Below are 22,547 nucleotides of genomic sequence, written 5' to 3'. Positions count from 1 at the left end.
TCCACCGGTGTACTCTTCCGCAGCACCTCGTCCCTCGGACGCACCGAGCCCGTCGGTTCTCTCCCGTGCCGTCCTTCTCGCTAGCCGCATCTTACGCTCGACTTCCTGTGCTCTTAAGCTCCTACACATTTAGACACAAGGGTTAAACCAAATAGGACCTAACTTAACTTGTTTGATTACATCAAAACAATCTTAGGGTTACAAGAGCACTGCGTTGATTGTTCTCATACCCCTACCTTGAGTACAACATATGTAAGCAGTGGTAGTTTAAAACATGGAGAGCACCTTTACTCAGAAGGCTCTAATATAAGTAGTAGCTCCATTCAAATGAAGTCATATAGACGGGGGTCTATTTCTCTGAAACCCGTCCTCTGGAGTCGATATTTATCTTCTCAGGCTGGAGCAAATTCAGGTGGTAAGGAAGACGATCTAGAAGATGGGTTTTCTGACCTGGAGATACCACTGGAATCTGCTGATTGGGTGTATGGTTCAGGAAAAGAAGATGATGAAGAGCTCATTTCCAAAGGGGAGTTATCCTAAGAAGCTGCAGATAGTTCACTTGACTTGGTAGATGTTGAAGCAAATGAAGCTGGGGCAAAAAAGGAGCGGTTGAGGCTCTCACATTCTCCTATTTTCGAGTTAATAATTGAAACTCCAAGAAATTCATTAACAAGTGCACTTGATAAGTATGTTGAGGAAGGGAAACCTCTTGGAAGAGGTGAAATATCTATTGCTATGCTTAATATGAGGAAGCGGTTACTCTACTCAAGGGCACTGCAGGTGATTGTATCTTTACCCTAGTATTTATCTGAAATTTTGATGTTTCAAAAATGAATTTTGACCTCTGTTATACAAATGGAAGATAAAACTTCACTTTTAGGAACATTCACTGTTAACAAAGTGGACCAGGGCTTTCTCTTTCTAGTTATCTGATTGCATATGCCCATACCATACAAAAACCTCCTGTCTTAGATTTTGCTTGGGGCCTGCAATTCATAGTTTTTTTATATTTGGTTTTCTTTGTTAGTTTTATTCCTCGTACTGAATCATTATCTTCAAAATTCTCTTCCTCTTTATTTCTCTTACTTTTGTAGTATCCATTACTTAACTTTAACACATGCCTAATTATACTAATATCTAATTTAAACACATTGGGCATGAGCAAAAGAATCAATTAATGTTAAAATCTGTATTGTTTCAAAGGCTAATTGCCTGCTGTGCCTGGACAGAATGTAATCTTTATTGTGTCAAGTGTTAATCCATTAAATTCATGTTGCACAGTCAAATGTCGCCTTTTAAATTTATGTGCTGAATCAAATTATCATTCATTTTCCATAACAACTCTTGGTTGATTTATGTCGATGTTTATTCTTGCTCTGTGTTTTCTAATTGTAGTTTGACATTTGTAAATCTTCAGGATATGAGTTTTAATTCTTTGGAATATTGGTTTTGTGCATGAAATGAAATAAATGGAAATGTTTACGTATACCATCTTCTTCAGGATATGACTTTGCTTTTTTGGTTTGACATTCTTTCATCATGTTTTTACTTATATTTTTCTTTTAGATTTTTTTTATGGTCTAAAAGTTTGGACTTTTTTTTTGTTGACATTTGCAGTTTGTTGAATGGCTGGAAGCTAGAAATAAAATTGAACTTGTGGAGCGGGACTACGCATCTCATTTGGATTTGAACGCAAAGGTTAATGGTCTACTAGAGGCTGAAGAGTACATCAAAAAAAAAACATCCCAGAATCGTTCAGGAGTGAGGTGGTTTACAGAATTTGTTGGTTAATTGTGTTGCTGTTGTCAACGTCAAATCAGAGATCTTGGTCTTCCAATCACACCTTTTGCTTGTAACCAGTTGTTGCTGCTCTACAAACGGGTAGACCGTAGAAAGATTGCTGATGTACTCTTGATGATAGAAAAGGAAAATATAAAACCTACGAGCTTCACTTATAAGATGCTAGTCAATGTCAAAGGCAAATTCCATGACATATCGGGTATGGAGCAAATTCTGGAGACAATGAAATCTGAAGGTGTGGAACCTGATTTGCTGATCAAGAACTCGGTTGCAAAAGCTTACATACTCGCTGGTTTGAAGGAAAAAGCGAAAGCGTAAAAGAGATAGAAGGCGATGGCGTCCAGGAGAATCGCTACCTTTGCAAAGTTCTTCTCCCTCTATGCTGCCTTGGGCAAAGCAGACGTCGTTGTGAGAATATGGAAAGTGTGAGATACGTGTATAAATTAAGAAGAAGAAAAATTAATCATATTCTAAAATTGATAATTGAAAATACATAGTATAAAAATTCTAAATTCTAAATATAAAAAGGAAAGAAAAATTGACCTAAAATTTATAAATAAATAAATATATATAATTTAACATCTCCCTCAAACTTATGATGTTATAGCTAGAAGCATTGAGAGCTTGTCAGATAAGAAATAAAAGCATGAAGCAGAATGTGACTTGATAAACATATTAGTAATATGTAATTTTGAAGGAACAAAAGACAATGTGATGGTGTTAATCTAAAGATGCTGACGAATAGCGTGACAATCAATTTCAATATATTCGTCCGCTCATAAAAAATTGAATTACGTGTAATTTGAATAGCACTCTAATTATCACAATATAACAGAGTAGGTTGATAAAAAAAAATTCATATCTGCAAGTAACCAACACAACTAAACCATAGTTTGTAAAATAGCTATCCGGATCGTAGGATCGTACGATTCTGCGATCTGGATCGTAGGATCGTATGATCCTACAATCCAGAAACCTAAAATTGATCTAGAATCGTGCAAAATTGATTTTTATAGTAGGATCGCAGCAGGATCAGTAGGATCGGAATAGAATCGGTAGGATCAGAACAGAATCAAAGCACGATCGGTGGAAGTTTTGAGAGGTCATAACTTTTGACTCGGATTGAACCATGGGGCTTATAATATATCAAATCAAAGCTCGTTTAGAGATCTTTAATAAATTTCAAAGTTTATCCTTAATCACCCTATTTCAAACTCAAAAAATATCATTTAAATCTTTTTTTGGATGTCTAGAAGATTTTATCTTTTTTTATTATTTTTTTCATCTTATTAGAGTTTTAAATTATTTAAACATATGTTTAATTATTTTTGAGTTAGTTTTTTATCAATAAGATTCTGTCATTTCTTTTTCCCAAAATGATGAGTTTTTGGATGCCTATTGTCTAGTATTGTGTGACATCAATCAGTCTTTAAAAGATTATTTCCGGCGTTCATATTTGAATCAAAGAATTCAATAGCTTCTGTTATATACGTTAGGTGTTTTGTTGGTCTTTAAATTGAATTATCTTATAAACCAAGAAAATTTTTTTGATAATGAATGTGTTATTATTATTGTGTTAATAGAAATTTTATATTCTTTCATTTTATGATATGAAAATATAAATATTATCACTATTCGAGAATGATAGTTAAATTACAAGTTAATTTAAATTTATACATGTAGTAATGTATCTAAGGTGTTGAATGTAAATGATTGCATATATATACAAAATTAGTTATATATTTATATTAAATAAGGGTTTTTGGTAGTATCGTACGATTCTACGATCCGATTCTGACCGATCCGATCTTGACTCTAAATCGATTCTACGTAGGATCGCGATTCTACAAACTATGAACTAAACTATCTTACAAGTAGTTTAGGTCATGACACGATACTCAACTTCTGTGAAAGATCTAGAAATAACATATTGCTTCTTACTCTTCCAAGAAATAAGGGAATCACCAAGAAAAACGTAGAAGCGAGTGGTAGATTTACAATCCGTATAATCATTAGCCCAATCTATATCAAAGTATGCACGTAGTTCAAGAGATTAAGTAGATGGAAATAAAATGCTTTGAAATTGAGTGCCCCGAAGATACCTGAGAATATAAAGAACAACATCCCAATAAACTGTAGTTGGTACAGCGACAAATCGACTAACCATATGAACAGCATACGCAATATTTGGACGAGTTACAGTGAGATAAACCAAGCTTCCAACAATAGTTATGTACAAACTAGGATCCGACAAAGGTGAGCCATCAGATGGAGAATATCAAGCATTAGTCTCAATAGGAGTATCAACAACTCTATTATCAGTAAGACGAGCACGCTCAAACATATCAGATATATACTTTGACTGGGATAAAAGATAACCATTCGAGGTATAAACAACCTCAATGACCCAAAAGTAGCGTAGTATATCCAAGTCTTTTATAGCAAAACGACGAGCCAACTCAGACTTTAGGAAAGCAATTCCATCAGAATCATTATCAGTAATAATCATGTCATCAACATATAATAATAAAAGAATACGACCTGTACTCGTACATTTAACAAACAATGTTGAATCATGATTGCTAGGATGAAAACCAAGTGAAGTAATTACTGTAAAGAACTTCTCAAACCAAGCACGAGCTGCTTATTTGAGACCTAAAGCGTTTTATGAAGCCTGCAAACTTCACCAGGTTGGTGTGAAATACCAGGAGGAGGTGTCGTATAAACTTCTTCATTAAGAGCACTATTTAGAAATGTATTCTTGACATCCATCTAAGATATTCTCCATCGACGAACAGAAGCAACAACAATAAGAGTACGAACAGTCGACATTTTTGCAACAGGAGCAAATGTTTTCTCATAATCCATGTTATACTCCTGAGAATAACCTTTAGCGACGAGATGAGCTTTATATCGCTCGATAGATCCATCAAATTTAGTTTTGATCTTTTATACCCAACAAGAACCAATAGTGTATTTTCTTGGTGGCAATGAAAGCAAATCTCATGTATGAGTTTGATGTAAAGCAATTAGTTCCTCAGTCATAATACTCTGCCAAAGTGGGTTACAAACAGCTTCTTTATATGATACAGACTTAAAAAGACAATGAATAGATGCATCAAATAAAGCAAAAGAATGAAAATAACAAGAGTAAGCAAAATTTGATAGTTTAGTAGACTTACGAATGCGAGTGGATTGACAACTGTGGAGAGAATGATCATCCGTAATCTCAGGAGATGATTGGGTAGTAGCAGAAGGAGGAGCTTGTGGAGCAGATATCTCAGGAACCAAAGTACCAGATTCAGTTGAGCTACTAGTAAGAGCTGTGGGTGAAACTTTCTCAGTGTTAGTATTGAAAAGATCAATACAAAGTAGATTTGACTTTGTCATATTATGCGAATTAGCTGGAATAGAAAAGAATGGAATATGCTCAAGAAACACAACATGAGGAGAGACATATAATTTTTGACTAACAGAATCAAAACAACGATATCTTTTTTGAGTAACACCATAATCCCAAAAGACACAAAGAGCAGACCAAGAGATTAATTTATTATCCTCGACATGTGGAAGAAGGACAAAGCAAGCATAACAAAAAAACACGCAAAGAGGAATAGAGAGGAGCATGCCATACAATTTTTCAAAAAGTGACAAGCCTAAATTGTGTAAGGTTGGAATTCTAATAATCACGTGAAAAGTTGTAAGGATTGCTTTCCCCCAAAAGGTACTAGGAATACTGGCAGACAATAAAGATGAATGGGTTGTTTCAACAAGATGCCTATGTTTTCGTTCAGCCACACCATTTTGTTCAAGAGTATTTGGACAAGAGGTTTGATGAATAGTACCATCAGAAGCAAGTAATTGTGAAAAATAATTTAAAGTATATTATTCACCCCCCAAATCACAACGAAACTACTTTATGACACTAGAATCTTGAGTTTTCATAAAAGCTCTGAAATTGTTAAACATTCTAAGATAATCAGACCTGTGTTTCATAAGATAGACTCAAGTGTAATGAGTGCAATCATCAATAAATGAAACATAATACCTTGACCCCCTCTTTTGCAGGAATAGGAGAGGGTCCCCACATATCAGAATGGATATGATCAAATGGAGCAGAAGAAAAAGAATGACTTTTAGAAAATGGTAAAGTTTACAACCACTACAATCAGAAATATCAAAACTTTTTAAAGGTCCTAATACTTCTGTAGAAGCTAAAAACTATAAAAGAGATGTTGAAACATGACCTAAATGAGAGTGACACAAATAAAAATCAGAAGATGAACGATTCAGATGAAAAGATGATAAATCCACACTCGAAGCTACAACTTCTGTACTTTGAGTTAATCTAAAATATAGAGTCCTCCTTGTATTGGTATCCCAAGGTGGATTTGATGTGATCAACTAAGTCAGGTTATGTCCTATTAGTGTTTAACCCTATGCCTAAGTGTGTAGGAGCTTAGGAGTATAGGGAGTCGAGTAAAAACACAGCTAGCGAGAAAGACTGCATGGGAGAGAGCTAATAGGCTTGGTACATTCGAGGGATGATATGTTGCAGAAGAGTGCACAGGCGGATGAGAAGGAGATGCAAGGTGTTTCCGAGGGACGAGAAACCGGAGCAGAAGCTTGCTTGAAGGGCTGAAGTTGGGTTCAGGTGAGCCCTATTCCGGAAGGCCGAGATCACCCAAGTAGAGTCTGAGCCAGAGCGGAAGACCCAAACCAAGGCGAGCGGAACCGGAGTAGAAGATCGGGACCGAAAGTCAACATGTTGTTGACTTTCTTGGTCCGGGCGCCTGGAGTCGCCTGACTCCGGGCGCCCGGACCAGGATTTTTATCTAGATCACGTCAAACGCGATCCATTACGACAGGGATAAATTTGTATCTCCTTTCAAGCGCCTAGAACCCTTCCAGGCGTCCCGACCAAGGCTATAAATATAGTCCTGATTCCAGAAGCCAGAAAACAGCTAAAAAAATGAGAAACAACACTTATAGTCGCTTCATTTTCTGTTTAGCTTTGTGTTAGTGAGCTTTGACTACTGTAAGAGGCTTCTCCACCCGAAGGAGATATTACTAAGCTTTTTCTTCCTTCGATTAACCTCTCTGGTTGTAACAAAGTAAATTTATTGTGCCTCTTTTCTTTATTTAAATTCTTAATTCTTTTTATGCAAGTGTTTTATTTAATTAAGCTATAAAAGATCAAGAAAGGTTCGTTTATTTTGTAAGTTATTCACCCCCTCTCTAGTCGACTTCTAAGGGACCAACAAGTGGTATCAGAGCCCAACAGGTTCAGGAGGACTAACCGCCAAACGAAGCACTCGAGATGGTCGAATCGAGCATCTACCCACCAAAGTTCGAGGGGGAATTCATGAGTTGGAAGAAAAGAATGGATGTATTTTTTATGACAAATTTTGATTTACTTTTAATAATGGAATTTCGCTTTATTGCACCCGAAGGGAAAGAAAAATACCAATGGATGAAGAAGGAGCAAGCTGACTTCGTGGCAAATGGAAAAGCCGAATTTCATCTGCTGAGTGTCTTATTGCCACAAGAAGTTAATCAGATCGGAGTTTACGGGTCTGCCAAGGAGCTCTTGGAGAAATTCCTAAAACTACACGAAGGAACTTCGGAGGTGAAACTCGTGAGATGAGATCTACTTCGTAACCAGATCAGCAACCTTCAATTAGAGGAAAGTGAAACTGTTGCACACCTTCACTCAAGGATCAAGGAGCTCATCACCGGACTCACGAATCTCGAGAAAAAAAGTAAGCAATCGAGATTCACTAAGGCACGCGCTTAATGCATTCCTTAGAAATATAGAATGGGCATCATTAGTAGATGTATATTATATCTCTAAGGATCTATAATTTGTTATTTTAGAAGAATTATTTTCAACTTTTGAAGTCTATGAAACAAGATGTACAGATTCGAAGGAGTCGAAGCACAACATTGCCTTTAAGGCAAAAAATGGACGAACGAGATACGGAATCTTCTCTCGATGACGACGAAACGACACTGATGGTAAGTAAATTTAAAAAATTATTTAAATATAAGCAATTTAATCAAGTGCAGGGTAGAAGAAAAAGAAGGATAAGATGCTACCACTGCGATGAAGAATGACACGTAAAAAACAACTGATCTAAATTGAAGAATAAGGACAAGAGCGCAAGAAGCTAGCCTAAACGAACAAGTATAAGAACCTAAAAGCAACGTGGGATGAAACGTCGTCCGAATTAGAGATCGAAGCAATCGCCGGACTTGCACTAGTACCAAGTCACCAAGAAGATAAAGATGAAGCAAGCTCGTCCGAAATGAGCATCGAGAGCCTTGATGAAGGGAGGGCGACATCGGAAGAAAGTTGCACTTCAGAGGGAGTTTCGGATTGCGAGATCAATGAGGTAAGTCAAGTACAGTCTCTTCCCCCTGACAAGTTATTTAAGTTTGTTAAATTATTATCAAAGAATTATTGTATGTTAGAAAAAGAAAAGAAAATATTAAAATCAACTTTAGTAATTTCTTGTCGATTAGAAGATTTTGATAAGTTGAAATTAGAAAATAAAAAATTAAGTAAAGAAATAGAAAATTTGAAACATCATACTTGCTTAAATGTTCAACAAACTCAAAATTATAATAGACTAAGCTGGTATCTTAGATATCATAAGGGTCAAATCATAAAACTGTCAACAAAATATATTTCTAAGAAATTTTTGATTAACCCAATTGGAAGGAACCTATATTAGGTTCCAAAATCTTTCATAAATTAAAAATTGGACTTAGTACTTTCAGAGAGAAAATTAAATATTTAATTTATTTAAGAGGCTTTATTTAGAAAGTGGTTGTTGCTCCAATAACTAAGAAGGCATAGTGTCTCACCACAGTTTGGAAGCCAACTATTGAAATAAGTATTTAATTGATTAACTGCTAAATATTTAATTATCATGCTTTAAATGTTTGGCAAAAATTCACTTTAGAAATTAATAATTTCATCAATTAGAAAATTTTAAAGTTTTTTTTCATAGAGTTAATTTTGAAAATTATTGTTTTGGGAAATTTTTCTATCTCAAAATTTTCTTACACTTATAAAATTTTATATTAAGTCAAAATTTTTACCATTGTTAAATAACCCTTAGACTTTTTATCATTGTTAAGTGAAATGTTTTTTGGTTGTCCATTTTTAATGTGATCAAAAGGGGAGTAATAAAAATTAAGTCTAGGGAGAGGGTAGTATTTTAAATTTCAATTTTTTTTTGTACTTACAAATTTTTTTAATTATAACTGTTGTTTGTTTACACTAACTTAACTTGGATTTGATCATATGAAAAAGGAGGAGATTGTTGGTACCTCAAAGTGGTTCTGATGTGATCAACCAAGTCAGGTTTGGTCCTGTTGGTGTTTAACGCTGCGTCTAAGTGTGCAGGAGCTTAGGAGCGTAGGAAGTTGAGCAAAAGACACAGATAGCGAGAAGAACGACACGGGAGAGTGCTAATGGGCTCGGTGCGTTCGAGGGATGAGGTGCTGTGAAAGAGTATGCGGGCGTTCGAGAAGGAGGCGCACGAAGTTTCCGAGGGACGAGAAGCCAAAGCGGAAGCTTGCTTGAAAGCCGGAAGTTGGGTTCGGGTGAGCCTTATTTCAGAAGGTCGAGATCACCCAAGTGGAGCCGAAGCGGAAGACTCGGGCCAAGGTGAGTGGAACCGGAGTAGAAGACCGACCCCGAAAGTCAATAGGTTGTTGACTTTCTTAGTCCGGGCGGCCGGACTCATCGGACTCCGAGCGCCTAGACTCGCCGGACTCCAGGCGCGCGAACTCGCCGGACTCCGGACGTCTGGACCAGGATTTTTATCTGGATCACGTCAAACGTAATCCGTTGCAACGGGGATAAAATTTTTTCCCCCTCCAGACGTCTGGAACCCCTCTAGGCGCCTAGAACCCTTCCAGGCATCCCGACCAGAGCTATAAATACATATATGGTCCCAGAAGTTAGAAACACCTGAAAAACAAGCAACAACACTTTTAGTCGCTTCATTTTCTGTTTAGTTTTGTGTTAGGAGCTTTGACTATTGTAAAAGGTTTCTCCGCCCAAAGGAGATATTACCGAGCTTTTTCTTCCTTGGATTAACAACCTCCCCGGTTGTAACCAAGTAAATTCATTGTGCCTCTTTTCTTTATTTAAATTCTTAATTCTTTTTATGCAAGTGTTTTATTTAATTAAGCTATAAAAGATCGAGAATGGTTCATTTATTTTGCAGACTATTCACCCCCTCTAATCGGCCTCCAAGGGATCAACACCTTGCTTACGACCTGTCCCAATCAACCTCTGAGATTGCGGGTCCTGAACATAACAATTGGATGAAGAAAAAGAGACTAGGTATCCAGACTCACATAATTGACTAACAGAAACAAGATTTAAAGTAAGACTCGGAATATAATAAACATCAGTAAGAGAAAAATAAGATGTAACAATTGAACCGACACCTCCTAATGACATAGGAATACTATCAACAATCACAATAAATATAGATAAACGGGGAGAAAAAGAAACAAAAGATGATAAATTAGATGACATATGATGGGAAGCACCAAAGCCCAAGATCTATAAGGATGAAGATATACCTAAAATACCAGATGATGACAAACCTATATGAGAGGAAGCTGACATGACAGAGGCCTGTGAAGCAAGGAACTATTAAAACTGCTCCAACATATATGGATCAGATTTCCATGAAGCATCTGTATGACCAGGCATGATGATAGACGAATAATGCTTAGAATAACCAAACGTAAGGATACACATCTGTACGATCCGTAAAAACTAGTGTCAGGATGACCCATGGTCTCACAGAGAATTTGAGATAGAAAAGGATGTCAAACGTAGAAATCGACAACACTGAGCGTCAGTGTTGAAATTAGTAGAAAATGACATCAATACCAAAATTGGTAACACAGGATGTCGGTACCAAAATCGACAAAAAAGAGCATCAATGTCGAAATCAGCAACATAGGACGTTGATGTTGAAATCGGTAGAAAAGAGCGTCGGCATCGAAATCAGCAGAAAAGAACGTTGGCGCCGAAATCGACAAAGCAGGTCGTCGGCGTCGAAATTGGCAGGACAAGGCATCGGCGCCGAAATCGGTAGCAACAGGAGGAGACGACAGTGGGGCAACAGTAAGTATAACAGGGGACGACAGAAAAAATTAGGTCAGAGAAAGAAAACCTTGCTCTGATACCATATAGAAATTAAGAAAAAAAGAAAAACTAGCTATATTATTGAATCCAAAATTGATAATTGGAAATACAGAGTATAAGGTCTTTATATAGTTTAGTTAAGAAACCTTAAACTCTAAATATAAAGGGAAAATGACCAAAATGACCCTAAAGTTATAAACAAATAAATATATATAATCTAACAACATGAAACCTTATTTGGGTGAGTGCTTAGCTGCAATAGAGGCTTGGGGTAAGCTTGGGCAAATCAAAAAGATGGAGGAAGTCTTTGAGAAGATGATCGAGACTTGGAAGTGTTGGACCCCGTGGTTATTTTGATGTGATCAACCAAGTTGGTTAGGTCCTGCTTTGTGTTTGATCCCTGTGTCTGAGTGTGCAGAAGCTCAGGAGTGCAGGAAGTCGGACGGAAGACGCATCTAGCGAGAAGGACGGTACGGGAAAGGAGCCGACGGGCTCCGTGCGTCCGAAGGACGAGAGAGTTGCGGAAGAGTACACCGGTGGGTGAGAGGAACGTGTGCGACGTTCGAGGGGTGTTAAGCCGGGGGAGGAAGGCTGCTCGAGGAGAAGGTCGGAAATTGGGTTCGGGTGAGCCCTATTTTGGTTGGCCGGAATCACCCAAAAGAACGGAGCTTCGGAAGTTGAAGCAAAGAAGTAACTGAGCTGGAAAATCTGCTCAAGACGCCTTCATCATGGCTTGAAGGTGCCTTCACCTTGAAGGCGCTTTCAAGGCTTGATGAAGGCACCTTCAACTGGTTAAAAGTGACCGTTTGTGCACGAATAGAGTTTTATCCCCTGACTCGGTTGGAGGCACCTTGGACCTCTGTTGGAGGCGCCTTGGACCTCTGAGATTGACTTTCTAGGGGCTATAAAAAGGCCCCTGAAGCTAGGAATTAAACATGAATTAAGAGCTCAACTTTGTAATCAATTCTTAGCAACTAGTGAGCGTTCTAAATATGTAAAAAGGCTTCTCCACCTACAGTGAAGGAGACTCTGCTAGTGCGATCTTCGACTGCCTCGAATTAAAAACCATCTTGGTTGTAACCAAGTTAAACTTCTGTCTCCTCTTTTATTTTCCGTCTTAATTTTACTTATTGTTGCTGTATTTTTGAGTTGAAAGGTTTGAGGAGGGTATAGTTTAATTTTGTAGGCAATTCACCCCCCTCTTGTCGGCCTCCGCTGCACCAACAATTGGTATCAGAGCCAGACCGCCTCAGAAGGACTAACCGTCGAATGAAGCACAATGATCAAGACGATGGCCGGAGCGAATATTCATCCTCCGAAGTTCGACAGAGACTTCGCGACGTGGAAACACCGGATGGAGGTATTTTTCAAGACAGAATTTGATATTTGTTTAATCATGAAATATGGCTATGCAGTTCCAAAAGGGAAAGAAGAACTCAACTGGACAAAGAAGGAGCAGGCCGAATTCATGGCCAACGGAAAGGCGGAATTCCACCTACTCAGCGTGTTGGCGCCCTAGGAGGTAAGTCGGATCGGGAGCTACAATTCCGCTAAAAACCTCTGGGATAAATTCCTAGAGCTTCACAAAGGTACCTCAGAAGCTAAGCTAGCAAGACGCGACATCCTCCGGACCCAGTTAACGAACCTTCGGATGAACAACGACGAGAAGATAGCGCAACTCCAAGCAAGGATTAAGGAGCTAATAACTCAACTAAACAATCTTGGAGAAGAAGTATCGAACCGAGACTCGATCCGGTACGCGCTCAACACCTTCCCTAGGACTCTAGAATGGACGTCCTTAGTAGATACATACTACATCTCCAAGGACTTCGAGGTAAGCACTTTAGAAAATTTATTTTCAACTTTTAAACTTCATGAATCTCGAGTTGCAGAGCCCAGTGGAGTAGTGAAGACTAGTCAGAACATTGCCCTAAAGGCAATATCAAATGATTCTGACTCCGAAGCCTCGATCGACCAATAGGAAGCAACACTACTGGTAAAGCGTTTCAATAAATTTTTTTAATTCTAATAAATTTAGGTCTCAGACATAGAGGCATCAGCAAAGAAAAAGAACGGTTCGTTGTTACAACTGCAACGAAGAAGGGTACATCAAAGATGACTGCCCAAAATTAAAGAAAAAGGAGAAAGAGAAGGAAAAGACAAAGTACAAGAAACCCGAATCCTCCAAGCAGAAGAACCTGAAGGCCACTTGGTCATATTCGTCTTCTTCTGAATCAGACGTCGAAGCCTTCTCTGGGTTAGCACTAATGGCTAACCATCAGCTTGAAGAAGAGTCAAGCTCAGAAATGAGCATAGATGAAGAGGGAGGAATTTCAGACAAAGAAAGCGACGATGAAGGGGGAGCATCACCGAGTCAGGTACGTAATCTAACCCCTACTCAATCGTTTCAATTTATTAAGTCTCTTTCTAAAGATTTATTCAAATTAGAAAAAGAAAATGCTGAATTGAAATTGAACCTAGTAAAAGCATGCTCACTAGAAATGTATGATAATCTAAAATTAGAAAATGAAAAATTAAAAGTTGAAATTGAGAAATTGAAGAATAATGATGCATGCTTAAATAAATTTCCAAAATCAAAATTAAGAATTTATGGAAAATTGAATTGGTATATTAGAAAACATCATGGACAACTTAGGAATGTCCCCAGAAATTATGTACCCCCTAAATTTTTGAATAACCCAGTAGGAAGGAATCTATACTGGATTCCAAAATCCTTGCTAGATTAAAATTTTTGTAAGGCTTTTAGAAGAAAAATTAAACGTTAAAATTTCTTTATGAAGCTTTGTCTAAGGAAGTGGTTATTGCTCCAATAACCAAGAAGGCCTAGTGCCTCGTCACGACCTGGAAGCTAAAATATTGAAATAAAATGTTTAATTAACTTTCTGAAAAAACATTAAAACTAGAATTAAATAATGGTTTGAAAGTTTTCAAATATTTTTTGGAAAATTCTAAAAATTAATTTTGACTTAGAAATTATTTGAAAATTTCTAAAAATTCAGTTTACATAGAAATTTTTTTTACTGGAAAACTCAAAAAAAAAAATTCATTGTTGCTTAGATATTTTTGGAAAATTCTAAAAATTCAGTTTACTTAGATATTTTTGGAAAACTATAACCCCGTTTTTGCTGTGATCAAAGGAGGAGAGAAAAGTGCAAGTTCAGGGGGAGGGAATTTTTTAAAATTTTAAAATATTTTTGAAAAATAATATTTTTGAAAAATTCGGCTTAACTCTTAATTAACTGGTTGCAATTTTATTTATTGCAAACTTATGCTTAACATGTTAATTTAGTAATTTTCTTTAAATTACTGTTTGTCTATTTTTACCCTAACTTGAACTTGGGTTAATGCACATCAAAAAGGGAGAGATTGTTGGACCCCGTGGTTGTTTTGATGTGATCAACCAAGTTGGTTAAGTCCTTCTTTGTGATTGATCCCTGTGTCTGAGTGTGCAGGAGCTTAGGAGCACAGGAAGTCGAGCGGAAGACGCAGCTAATAGAGATAAAAGAGAAATTATCTAGATTAACCGGGTCAAATTACCAAATCAACTCAAATTAAGTATTAGGATTATTCTAATAATTCTGTTATAATTATTAGAATAATTCTAAGAATAATTTTTAGAATTATTCTATTATTTGTTAATTGGTTAATTGACCGAGTACTTGTTTAAACCCTATATATTGTATTGTCCTTAGGGCAAATATCAATGAACAATAGATTTTATTGCTCTCATGTTATTTCTTGCTCTCGCTCTCTCCCTCTTCTTCTTTTAACATGGTATCAGAGCCATATCTCTTTCCCTCCTCTCAAACAGAGATCTAAAACCAATTTTTTTTTTTAATCTTATCCTTTGTTTTCTCTCTCCACAAAAGCAATCCATTACACCTTTGTTTTTCAGCCACATCACCTTTGTTTTTCTGCTGCCGCCGTTTTTGGTTTTCAACAGCAATCCATTACAGAAGCTACTGCCACCTTTATTCTTCAACAACAATCCAGCGTGCTGTTCACGCCAAGAACCATATCGCCGAACGCCGCGGATCCCAGCAAGCCAGCAACAGCCACATCCCAGAGGTGATGTGATTTCGCTCCTCCTCAAGCTGTTGATCTCTGGAGTTTCTGCCAATCTCTGGAGTGTCCATCATCCACCATCCCAGAAGAGAAGCTCCAGCTATCTATTTGCTGCTTGTCTTGGTTTTCTGCCACAAGAAGCTCCGACTGTTCACATTGGTCACAACGCATATTTGTTCTCTTCTTCACCACAGATAAGTTTGCATTACACAGCTCATTCCTTTTATAATGTCAGAACTTTCTTCTCCATCTTCCACCACAGAAACAAATTTTGCGACACAATTCTCTTCCTTACCCCTAAATGTCATGTCTTATTTACCCATCAAACTCACCAATGATAATTATATGCTTTGGAAGATGCAATTTATTTCGCTACTTCGTGTTCATGATTTACTCGGAATTATTGATGGCACTTCTCTTAAACCGCAAGAAGATGATTCAGGCTATACTATATGGAATAAGAAAGATCAACTAATTATGACATGGCTGATTTCAACAATTAGTGAGCCTATACTCCTGCGATTGTAGGGCTTGTTAACTCTCGTCAAATATGGGAAGCTCTTGCTCGAACCTTTCCTTCACAGTCTCAAGCACGTGTTCTTCAACTTCGCATGCAGTTACAATCGGTGCACCGAGGAGACAAATCCATCAATGAGAACCATTGTCAATAATTTAGCTGCGATTGGCAATCCTATTTCAGATCCAGATTTATTAATACATGTTCTTGCAGGATTGGGGCCTCAATATGATAGCTTTATTCCTAGCATAACTAGTCACATCGATCAAGTGTCACTTGATACCCTTCATGGCTTGCTTTCTTCACATGAGATACTTCTACAATTACAATCTCAAAGGGTTTCAGATTCTATTGCTCTTATGGCATGCAAGACTGATGGTACTATCCACCAAGGAAATCAAGGAGGTCGAGGACAAGGACAAGGACGAGGACAAGGTCGAGGACGAGGTCGAGGACAAGGATGAGGTCAAGGCCGAGGACGAGGACGTTGTCAGATTTGTTTCAAGATTGGTCACTTTGCTCATCAATGTTATAAGAGATATGATCCAAATTTTACTGGAGGTTTTGCATCCACATCTCAAGTATCAACCTCAACTTCATCATATCACCCAGGGGCATTTTCTCTTGCAAGCAACCCTTATGTACCTACGACAAATTCTTCAGTCTCAGGATGACATCCAGATTCTGGAGCAACTCATCATGTTACATCAGATTATGACATTCTTACAGAGGCCTCCTCCTATCATGGTCCTGATACTGTACAAGTAGGCAACGGTTCAGGTTTGCAAATTGCTCACCTTGGAAACATATTTTTTCATTCATCTGGTCGACTCTTTTCCATGCGCAATACACTTCATGTTCCTTCTATCACTAAAAATTTACTTTTAGTCCGTCAATTTGCTCTTGATAATAATGTGTTTTTTGAATTTCACCCTCACTATTGTCTTGTGAAGGATCCCACAACCAAAACCACCCTGCTCAGAGGAGAAATTAGAGATGGTCATTAATATCTTCAACCTACATCCGCCAAAGCTCTAGTTGGAGAACGCACAAATAAAACCTCCTGGCATGCACGACTTGGTCATCCATCTCTACGTCTTGTTCAAGGAATCATCAATCGGTTTGGCCTACCGACATCTTTATCATCCTCATCTCATTCTTGTGAAGCATGTTTGAAAGCAAAAAGTCATAAATTGCCCTTTGTTTCTTCTTCTCATATGTCTAGTTTTTCTTTAGAACTTATTCACTCTGATGTTTGGGGCCCTGCTCCTATTTTGTCGAATCAAGGTTTCCTTTATTATGTGATTTTTATTGATGACTTTAGCAAGTTTACTTGGATATTTTTCATGAAATGGAAATCTGATCTTTTTGATATCTTTTGTCAATTCCAAAGACACGTAGAACGTTTCTTTGACCGAAAAATACTTTCTCTACACTCTGATTGGGGTGGAGAATATCAAGCGCTTCATCGTTATCTGGGCTCTTTGGGCATTCTTCATCGAGTCTCATGTCCTCACACTCCCGAACAAAATGGCTCTGCGGAAAGGAAACATCGTCATATAATCGAAACTGCCTTAGCTCTTCTCAATCATGCATCAGTTCCACTCAAATTTTGGGATGATGCGGTTCAAATTGCTGTTTATCTTATTAATCGTCTACCTACTCCATTGCTTCACCATAAATGTCCTATGGAAAAACTCCATAATCAGTCTCCTGACTATACCTTCTTACGTATCTTCAGTTGTGCATGTTATCCATGGCTACGACCTTACTCCAAACATAAACTTGATCCTCGTTCTCAACAGTGTGTTTTCCTTGGTTATAGTAATTTGCACCATGGGTACCGTTGTCTACATATACCGACAGGGCGCATATATATATCTCGGCATGTTATTTTTGATGAATCTCTGTTTCCTTTTTTAGCCACAACAACAACTCCATCCTCAAGCAGTGGTACCTTCTTACCACCACCTAATATCCCGTCTGAATTACCACAGGTTGCTCATCCAATTAAACACACTGGAAATGTGAGAAGAGATGGCATCCTGGGGTCTGCTCCAGAATTCTCTACAAATTCTCCTAGATCACCAGAATTGACCCGAGTGGCTACTCCATTGAGACCAGGGCATACTGATGAGAGGAATAATGCTGTGGAACCTATTCCGTGTCCAATTTCGGAAGCCTCGCCAGTTATGGATAATATACTCTCTAGCTCTGGATCGTCAAGTAATACAAGTCCATCATCGGAATCACCATGTCAAACTAGTTCCTCTTCCTCGTCAACAAGTGATTCGTATGATGGTCATCCTCGGCGCGTGCTTCCCTTAAGTGACATATATGCACGATGCCCTCAGATAACAACTCGACATCCTCTTCCTCGAGCTTTATTGGTTTCTTCAAAGTCTATTGAACCGACTTGTTTTACACAGGCAAACAAGGATCCAAATTGGCGTAATGCAATGACTATAGAATTTGATGCACTTCTTCGCAATGGAACATGGAACCTAGTTCCGCGTACTCCCTCCATGAATGTGGTGGGCTCTAAATGGGTATTTCGTCTTAAGCATCGAGCTGATGATTCTCTTGAACGACATAAAGCTCGACTCGTAGCCAAAGGATTTAGTCAACAACCAGGTATTGACTTCAATGACACTTTTAGCCCAGTCATCAAAATTACATCTGTCAGACTATTGTTATCAATAGCTGTTAGTTCTAATTGGCCCGTACGACAATTAGACATTTCAAATGCGTTTCTCCATGATCATCTTGAGGAAACTGTCTTTATGGAGCAACCACCTGGGTTTATTCATCCACAATTGCCATCTCATGTTTGTCAACTTAAGAAATCATTATACGGTCTTCGACAAGCTCCTCGTGCATGGTTTCATCGATTATCTAATTGGTTACAAACTCAAGGATTTACTGGATCGAAGACTGACTCGTCTTTATTTTACAAAAATAATGATGGATTTATGATATTTTTTTCTTATTTATGTGGATGACATTCTAATAACCGGTAATAATCACAAGGGTATCACAACTTTATTAAGTCTACTCAATCAAGAATTTCCTACTTGAGATTTGGGCTTTGCTCGTTTTTTTCTTGGCATTGAGCTTATTCCACATGAGGATGACTATCTTCTCTCTCAGAGTAAATACATTACTGGACTTTTTCAAAGAGCTAAAATGGATGGGGCACGTCCGGTCTCTACACCACTTGCTGTAAACAACTCTCTATCTTCATCTTCTCCTGCTCTGTCTGATCCACAAATTTATCGAAGCATTGTTGGAGCCTTACAATATGTCACTATCACACGCCCTGATATTACTTTTGCAGTAAATCGTGCTTGTCAATTCATGCATGCTCCAACTGAACAAAATTGGGATAATGTAAAAAGAATACTTCGTTATCTCAAAGGTACTATTCTACATGGTCTTCTTCTACATCGCCAATCGTCTCGAGATTTACATGCTTATAGTGATGCGGATTGGGCTAGTTCTCCTGAAGATAGACGCTCTACTAGTGGATATGCGATATTTCTTGGACGAAATCTTATCTCATGGAATTCGAAAAAGCAACCTACGGTATCTCGTTCAAGCACTGAGGCAGAATATAAAGTTATAGCAAATACAACGTTTGAGATTATTTGGCTTCAATCACTTCTCTCTGAACTTCATCTTGCATCAAATATTCCACCAAAAATTTGGTGTGATAATATTGGAGCAACATATCTCTCAGCAAATTCGGTCTTCCATGCTCGTACAAAACATGTAGAAATTGACTTTCATTTTGTTCGTGAGCGTGTGACAACTCAACAATTATCTGTCTCTTATATCTCTGCTGAAGATCAAATTGCTGATATATTTACTAAGCCATTATCCAGACACCGTTTCAACAAGTTAGCAAGCAAACTCAACGTTAAAGATCTCCCGTTAAGTTTGTCGGGGGGTAATAGAGATAAAAGAGAAATTATCTAGATTAACCGGGTCAAATTACCAAATCAACTCAAATTAAGTATTAGGATTATTCTAATAATTCTGTTATAATTCTCAGAATAATTTTTAGAATTATTCTATTATTTGTTAATTGGTTAATTGACCGAGTACTTGTTTAAACCCTATATATTGTATTGTCCTTAGGGCAAATATCAATGAACAATAGATTTTATTGCTCTCATGTTATTTCTTGCTCTCGCTCTCTCCCTCTTCTTCTTTTAACAGCAGCTAGCGAGAAGGACGACACGGGAAGTGAGCTGAAGGGCTCGGTGCGTCCGAAGGACGAGAGAGCTGCGGAAGAGTACACCGGTGGACGAGAAGAACGTGCATGACGTTTGAGGGACGTTAAGCCGGGGAGGAAGGCTGCTCGAGGAGAAGGCCGGAAATTGGGTTCGGATGAGCCCTATTTCGGTTGGCCGGAATCACCCAAAAGAACGGAGCTTCGGAAGTTGAAGCAAAGAAGTAACTGAGCTGGAAAATCTGCTCAAGGCGCCTTCATCATGGCTTGAAGGCGCTTTCACCTTGAAGGCACCTTCAAGGCTTGATGAAGGTGTTTTCAATTGGTTAAAAGTGACCGTTTGCGCGCGGATAGAGTTTTATCCGTAGACTCGGTTGGAGGCGCTTTGGACCTCTGTTGGAGGCACCTTAGACCTCCAAGGTAGACTTTCCAGGGGCTATAAAAAGACCCCTGAAGCTAGGAATTAAACATGAATTAAGAACTCAACTCTGTAATCAATTCTTAGCAACTAGTGAGCGTTCTAAGTGTGTAAAAAGGCTTCTCCGCCTACAGTGAAGGAGACTCTGCTAGTGCAATCTTCGACTGCCTTGGATTAACAACCGTCTTGGTTGTAACCAAGTTAAACTTCTGTCTTCTCTTTTATTTTCCGTCTTAATTTTACTTATTGTTGCTGTATTTTTGAGTTGAAAGCTTTGAGGAGGGTATAGTTTAATTTTGCAGACAATTCATCCCCCTCTTGTCGGTCTCCGCTGCACCAACAGGAAGCTTTCTTTAAAGTACTATAGTGCCATGTTAATGGTTTACGCAAACAAGCTGTTGGCCAGAGGAAAGGAACTGGTTAATCGGATGTCTGAAAGCAGATATCGAAATTGTCCTTTCAATTGGGATTCGCTAGTGAAACTCTATGTCGAATCTGGGGAGGTGGAGAAAGCGGACTCGGTATTGAATGAGGCTTTTCATCAAAGCAAGATTAGACCTTTCTACGGGTCTTTTATAACCATGATGAATCAATATGCTAAAAGGGGCGATATCCATAATGTCGAAAAAAATTTTCACAGGTTGAGGCAGATTTGCCATGTCGGCAGAATGAAGCAATACTTCACTATGTTCCAGGCCTATGTGAATGCAAGGAGACAACCTGCCTATGCCTTCTTAGAACGGATGAAACGGACAACGTGCTCCCTAACAAGCTTATGGCCGTGCAACTGATGGCTAACAATGGGTTCAGGAAGAGTCTTATTTCGGAGTTGCTTGACTGAAGGTAGATCACAATCTAGTTTCTGGTAAATTACTGTTACGATCTATCATGTATTCTTGTGCATGGGCATTGCATATCTTGATCTATGCATATCGAATTGCAAACAATAAGGCCTGTTGCACTCTTGAGAGAACTCTGGCTTAATCTTGTAGTACTTGTGTAAATGCATGAAAATAGAATATTGTGTTTGTTCTTCATTGTTGTTGGATGCATTTGTTCTATTGAATTTGGTATATTACACAATTGGTATTTTGTATTGATATATTAAAAATTAAAGTTCATACTAAATTTATTAAGGAAAATAATATGTACAAAGAAAAAATCTCAGAGAAATATTCCAGGATAGACACATAATATGATATGACCCACAAAAAGTGAAATGATTGGTCATGAATTTATATGTCTATCTTGAGCATTTCCTTGAGATTTTTCCATGTGCATATAATTGCTCATTTATTAAAGTAGACAACAAGAGTATTCCATTCATAATTGATATTTGAAATACTTTGTTGTGCTTCATCTTTATCTTGAGGTAATTTTGATCAAATTGAGTCGAGCTTAAAATAACTAAGCGGTGAAAAAGATTGCCTAAGCTTAGTTTGATTTTTCTTATTCAAGTTTGGTTTAGATTTGGTTCATTTAAAATGTTATTGAAATTTTTATAGTTATTAAGCTTGATAATATAAGTTTGTTAGCTTATTTTGAAGGAATCAATTTTTGGAGACACATGTCTTTGGGGAAAAAAATTTCTCCCACCTTCTAGTCATTTTGGCGATCAATGATTTCGTGATTTGAGATGAGCGTAATCACTTTTTGCTATAATTATTAAAGAGTTTTGAGCTCGAGCGAGTTTGTGAATTGGAGCTCAGCCTAAAAAATTGAATTAAAATGACAAAAGACGTTGTACATGCTACGATTCAAACCTTAGGCTACTAGCAAATTCAATGAAACCTTCTAGTCACAAACATCTCCTCACCTTATTATTTATTTTTAAAGTAGTCATTATTTTAAATATTAAAATATTGAATTAGTCTGGTTTAATAAGGCTCGACGAGTCATCGATTCAATATAGAATGAGCTCACGATCGGCTCGAATATTAAACGAGTAAGCTCGAACTCGACTCGAATATTAAACGAGCAAGCTCGAGCTCAACTTGAGCTTGATTAACTCTGAGCTCGAGTTAGACTTTGACTGAGCTACTCATGAGTAATTCACGAATAATTTAACTCATTAACACCCCTAGTACAGAGGACAATTGTTTTAATAAGTTTTAAAAAGAGGATGAGGTTTCGATTTTATGTCAAATATAAATTTTATTTATTAAATTTTGTAATAACCATTTATCATGATAAATCTATCCCAACTATTTTTTGTAAAAAAAAATAAACAAGTAAATAATTCCTTAATTTGAATTTAGTTGAAATTATAAATTGTTGACTAGAAATGAGGCTAAGGAATTAACATTTGGGC

At 37.7% G+C, this 22,547-nt stretch overlaps 1 pseudogene; it reads left to right on the top strand.

The window, feature by feature from the left end:
* Positions 1 to 327: 327 nt before the first annotated feature.
* On the top strand, positions 328 to 21,077 carry LOC122050528 (annotated as a pseudogene).
* The last annotated feature ends 1,470 nt before the right edge of the window (positions 21,078 to 22,547 follow it).

The sequence above is a fragment of the Zingiber officinale genome, chromosome 3A (genome assembly GCF_018446385.1).
Source record: "Zingiber officinale cultivar Zhangliang chromosome 3A, Zo_v1.1, whole genome shotgun sequence".
NCBI lineage: Eukaryota > Viridiplantae > Streptophyta > Magnoliopsida > Zingiberales > Zingiberaceae > Zingiber > Zingiber officinale.
Note: the sequence above shows the minus strand (reverse complement) of the source record. Positions and strands in the feature narration are given on the sequence as shown.